General features: G+C 39.4%; 1 non-coding gene across 1 annotated transcript; it reads right to left on the reverse strand.

The window, feature by feature from the left end:
• Positions 1–5,761: 5,761 nt before the first annotated feature.
• On the reverse strand, positions 5,762–5,832 carry LOC118980750 (small nucleolar RNA SNORD56). Its single transcript, XR_005065211.1, has one exon. It is a non-coding gene; the product is annotated as a small nucleolar RNA SNORD56 (small nucleolar RNA).
• Between the last annotated feature and the right edge of the window lie 301 nt (positions 5,833–6,133).

The following is a 6,133-nucleotide window of genomic DNA, read 5'->3' on the forward strand; positions in this document are numbered from 1 at the left end:
ATCAGAAATGAATTGGACTAATGCCCTAACCATTTCAGAAAATTTTTGCATGCTTCCTGTCAGTACAACATTCATGGAAAAAAGAAGGTATATCAAAAGGCAGATCCATTTTTAACTTTTTGAGGTATGTCCATACTGCTTTCCACAGTGGCTACACCCATCTATGCTCCCACCAACAGTGCATCCCACTTCTGGGAATATATCCAAAGGAAGCCAAAACACTAATTCAAAAGAACATGAGCACTCCTATGTTCATCGCATTATTTACAATGGCCAAGATATGGAAGCGGCCCAAGTATCTTTCAGTAGATGAGTGGATAAAACAACTATGGGACATTTGCACAGTGGAATTCTACTCAGCCATAAAAAAGAAAATTTAACCCTTTGCCACAGTATGCATGGACCTGGAGAACATTATGCGAAGTGAAATAAGCCAGTCAGAGATAGACAAACACCATATGATTTCACTCACATGTGGAATCTAATGAACAAACTGATCTAACAAGTGAAACAGAGACAGGTTCCTAGATGGGGAGCAGATGACAGCTAGTGGACGGAGAGGTTAGGGGGTGGAGGGATTGAGCGAAAAGGAAAAGGGACTCATGGACATGCACAACCGTGTGGTGATTGCTGGGGGGGGCAGGTATAAGGGGACTAACTGGGAAAAATACAATAAAGTTTAAATCAAAATAAATAAAAATAGAAAAACACTGTTTAGGCATCAAAAGAAAAAGAAAACAGAAATGAGCAGTGGTAGACTTAAATGAAAAATGGCTCTGGTGTTTGTTGCCTGGGCCCTCATAGAGAAGGTATATATAGAATGAGGACATACGGGGGATAAAATGTGGACTTTCTAAGATTACCATACTTTCTTTGGACATTTTTACTCTGTTTTCAATTTTTTTTCCATTGAGAAGTCCCTGTTTTAGCCTGCATCCTATACAAAACTGTCAGGGACAAAAGGGCATCTCCTTTAGCTGACAAGGGAAACCCTCTGAGTGACAAAGGCCTCCCCCTGGAAGATACACTCTCACTGCTCCATGTGCTCCCTAGGTAATAGCAGAGGGTCACCAAGGACGTCCTCATGTATGTGGGACAAACATGCTATGCTGACCCCTTTGCTCATTCTATGTCAGTTTTACACCCGTGTAGGCTACAAAAAAAATACAGAAAGAAAGAAGGCTTTTCCAAGGCAACACTACACAGACTCAGGGCTAATTTCAAGGGTCCAGAAAAGATTCTCAGAATGTTAATAGGCTCCCAGATACTCAGCCACGAGGCCCTTAAAGACTCCTGAAGAAATAAGATTTCACTGATGACCGCATTCCAAAGGATGGACTGAGACCTGTTTTGTTTCCCTCTTTGAAATGATTTTTAAATGAATAAACACATCAATGACCTATACATAATGAATTGGTGTCTGGACCTTTCTTGGAAGGGATTTGGGTTGAAGATGCAAAGCATGTGTGCTCTGAGGACCAAGATGTCAGAACATTTATACACAGGCTTTTGGCTGCATTCAGCAGGAGGCCATGACCACAGGAAGATAGACAAGTTCATGGTCCAGGTTTCGTGAGACACCATCTCAAATCAGCCACACAAGTGTGCTCTCAACTCTGGATAAAGAGCCTAAGGAATTGCGTCAGGGCCCAAGCAAGGAGCACTATTTGTCTGAACCACAGAGCGACAGAGGTGAAAGGGATTGTGGAAATGGTCTTCACCAACAATAAGCCCAAAAGAGAATTCTCATCCTCCACAACTTTGACAGGTGGTATCCCAGCCTCTGTTTGATTACATCCAGGAACTGGATGCTCATTGCCACACAGGACAAACCATTTCCATATCTGAACAATGAAAATTTTCTGGAAGTACTTTTAAAACCTGAGCCATAACTAGGCACTGAGCTATAATCCTAGCTTTCTAGGAAGCAAAGGTCTCCTCCAGCTAGGGTATAGGCAAACACACTGTAAAATTAGAATGGCCAACAGATTCCGTTTGCCCAGGACTGTCCTGGTTTTGGCACTGGAAGTCCTGTGTCCCAGGAAACTCTAGGTGAAATACGCCATAGGGCTAAAAATCACAGGCTTTCTAGTTTTGAGGCATCCGAGTTGGAGCTCCAGCTTCATCATTTAACCTGCTGCATAGTTGTGGACAAAACAATTCTCCATTACAAGCCTCAGGTGAGGATAATAATACCCACATTACAGAGTGGATGTAAGGATTAAGGGAGAAATATATAAGAACAGTCATATATAAGAAGAGCTTAGCAGAGGGTTTATAAATTCTAGTGAGTACAGCTACAATGAGCATATTTTGACACATGTTGAGCAAAATTTTCCTTCCTTCTGATTTCCAACTGTAATATTTCTTCCATCCTTTGAAATACTGCAGAGCAAGTCTATTCCTTGTCCAAATAAAAGTCTTCAAACATTTAAAGGCTGCAGCATGCTCCATGCCACCCACTCTCCACCCCCAACCCTGCACCATTTCAGTTGCCTCTTTTCCAGACTAAACATCCCGGTTCCTTTGACTCTTGCTCATATGACATGTTTCCAGAACTTTGACCCTCTTATTAACCTTCTTCTAGATCTATCTCTCATAAAGCACAGGCCAAGAACTGAGCACATTCCCTTAATGTTCTCCCAGCACAAGGACACTTGGACAATGACCCCGTTTCTTCTGGATGCTCTGTTTCCATCACAGGGACTCAGATCACATGAGCTTTTGGCAGCCCGTACCCAGTTGGCTAATGTTAAGCTGACAGTCAGCTAAAACCCTTGGGCTTTTCTCTTATAAACTATTAAGCGAGGTGTCCCTTGTTCTAGTTTCAGCTAATTCTTTAAAAACAAAAGCAAGACTCTAAATCTGTCCCTATTAATTTTATCTTGTTGGTTTCAGCCTATCCCTCTCAGCAGCTGAGATGTCTATGGCTCCTTAGCCTATCAGCCAACATATGAGCTGTTTTTCTCAGTCTTATGTATTCTTTAAATTTGATAAGAATACTTCAACTCATTGATTAAAAATACTGAACTATATGGGGCCAATAAGAGAACCATTCAAAAGTTTTATGAAGGTTAAGCCTGGTTAATATTAACAACTTCTACCATTTGCTCAGTAATTCCTCTGAGCCAGGGGCTGAACTAAATGCATTATGAATCTTATCTCATTTCACTGTACACAATTCTTCAAGGTAAATGGTTGTCCTTTTCTGACAAATGAGAAAACTGAAGCTAAGAAATGTCAGATATCTTACTCAAAGTCAGACAGCTAGTTGAGTGCTATAGCTGCATTTTGTAACTAGTTTTGTCTGATAGCAAAGTCAAACTTCTTTCTACAGAGCCCTGCTGCCTTTGGAGGGGGAGTTGTTGAGGTCACTAAAAATGTTTAGTCCAAAGTCCTATTTAGTTAAACTAGAGTTACCTCCATCCTGCCTGCCCCTTACTTCCCTGTGGCCTTCATCACAGTAGCCCACAGCCACCACTTGGGCTATAAACCCTCCCCTCATACCACTCTCCTTTCATCAGGTTCCTGTTCTCCTTTGCTTCGTTCTCAACCCTACTGCCTTCTTCCCACTCTGCCCTTTAATATTCCAGTTAGGTTTCAAGAAACTCTCTTATATTCTTACTCTTCCTAGAACATCCTTCCCATCACAACCCCTGGCATTAAACTAAAGCCTAAGGGCACTAGTTTCCCAATCAATATCTCTTAGAAGGGTCCATTAATTTCATTGGTCATTCACTTAACCGGTACTTACTGAGCAATTACCCTGTGCTGGGCACTGTGCCAGGAAACAAGCATAGGACAAAAAAGAAAAAATAGATGTCAGGGGATCACCTTGTAAAGTTATATAAATGTCCAACCACTATACTGTACACCTGAAAAAAACATAATATTGAATGCCAACTTTAACTTAATTTTTTTTTGTTTTTTTTTGTTTTTATTTAACTCTTGTTCAAGTACAGTTTTCTTTCTTGTATTCCCAGCCCTGCCCCCCCCCAGTGCTCCCCACCTCCCTCCCATCTCCACCCCCACCTTAGTTATTGTCCATGTGTCCTTTATACTTGTTCATGTGAGTCCTTCCCCTTTTCCCCTGTGATTCTCTCCCCTCTCCCCTCTGGACCCTGTCAGCAAGTTCTGTATTTCAGTGTCTTTGGTTATATTTTGCTTGCTTGTTTGTTTTGTTGTTTAGATTCCTGTTAAAGGTTTAACTTAATTTTTTAATTAACACAAAAGAAAAACAAAAAAGATTCAGTTTCTGTTTTTAAGGAGTTATATTTGAGGGGAGGAGAAGACATGAAACAATTCTACAAGTAAGTACCTAGTTACAAATAATGACAAGTTCTGCAAAGGAGAAGTTCACTGCTCTGTGAGAATGTATAGTGTGAGCACCTATTCTACTCTGGGGAATAAGGAAGGCTTCCTACTAAAAAAAAATCTTTATTATATTTGTTGAGCATTATTATATCTCAAATTGTAGTAGCACCTATTATACAATATATGACATAATCTATAGCTACACCATGTAAAAACAAAAGGCAGAAAGAATGAACACTTCTGTAAGTGTGATACCTGATATGTAAAATATAAGCACAAAGGTATTTTAGCAAGCACTAGAAACCAGGGAGAACTTCCTGGAACATACTCAGCCTCATTTTGGCATGTAAGAATTATTGAGTCAGAGAAAGGGGATATTCCAGTCAAAGAGAAGAGCATATGCAAGCTTTGGAAGAGGTTATATTACAACACATTTGGTGATGTGCAAGGAGTTCACTATGGTTAAATCAGAGAGTATGTTTAGGGGTGGGGGTGACTTTGGCCCATCTATTTGTTACACCAATGACCCAAGCCTTAAAAGTAAAAAATCTTCAAGGATAAATGCTCATTTGCTTCACAAATACAATGTTCAGCTACAAATAAATTATAATATTTGTGCTAGAAAAAACTATCTGTGATTATGTGAGAGAGATAGATGGTGTGCGTGTGTGTGTACATGTAGCAGAGGAAGATCAGGAGTTCAAATAAACGAGACTCCGAAATTATGTTATAAACAACCCACAATGGTCTCACTAGAAACTTGATTGCAGTTGTCCAGGACATAACATCATAAAACACAGCCAAAAATGTAGCTATGACACTGCATAAACAGAAGGAAAATAAAGGACAGTGATCTCATTACTGATCACTCATACAGGCATGCATCTCATTAATTAGAATAAGCTAAAGTTGGTTTAAGTATCCAACTGATGAAAGGAGTTTTTTAGAAGCTGGAATGTAGTACAGCAATTTGTCTGTCCTGGCAGTGTTGCCTACAGACAGTCATTAATCAGAAAAGGAATTATTACTTCCTTATGGAATTCAGCTTCGGTTATTTTCTCTTGAACTTACCTGGAAATCTTCAACATGGAGAGTCATGCTACATCCATTCCTAATTGGAAAATTCAACTCATCCTTCAAGCACATCTCCTGAAGCCCACTGCTTCTCTTTATTCCGACAGAATGTACCCACTGAAATTGAGTTCCTTTCTATCTCTCACATACATGTCTCTGTCACTGGTAAGAATTATGAAAATTAGTTTTAAGGGAGGGGTTGAAAGCCTACATATGGGGTTGTTTAAAAGAAACCACATCTTCAGCTACCAATTAACTGAACCAGATGATCTAGAAACTCAATTTTGAAAAGTTTACTGTAAAAAACACCAAGGTTTTTGTTTCATTTGGGTTTGGGGGTTTTGTTTGTTTGTTTGTTTGTTTGTTCTTTTTTACACTCAGACCCAAAGTCTCAATACTCAGTAAGTGAACTGCTGTTAACAAAAAATGTTGTCATCATTGTAGGAGTTTTGTTTTTAAAATAAAATAACAATTGTGGTTTTGGTGAGTGACCAGAAGTTAAATGAAAGTGCAGGCTCTTTTTTTTTTAATTTCATGCACCCCTGGTATTTTTTCTTTTGCTTTAAAGGCTGCCATTAATTTTTTACTTTTTAAAAAATTAATATGCTATGTCATAAGGAGTACAAGTTACTGAAACATTACTGATCTCTCCCACCACACTAAGTGCACTGGACAAGGGCTTGTTGTACTGGACCTACAACTCATGATTAGAGTTGTAAATTGTAAGATTACTTCATTATTGGAC

This window comes from Sturnira hondurensis, unplaced genomic scaffold, assembly GCF_014824575.4.
Source record: "Sturnira hondurensis isolate 20B ecotype Veracruz unplaced genomic scaffold, ASM1482457v3 Scaffold0001872, whole genome shotgun sequence".
In the NCBI taxonomy this organism is placed as follows: domain Eukaryota; kingdom Metazoa; phylum Chordata; class Mammalia; order Chiroptera; family Phyllostomidae; genus Sturnira; species Sturnira hondurensis.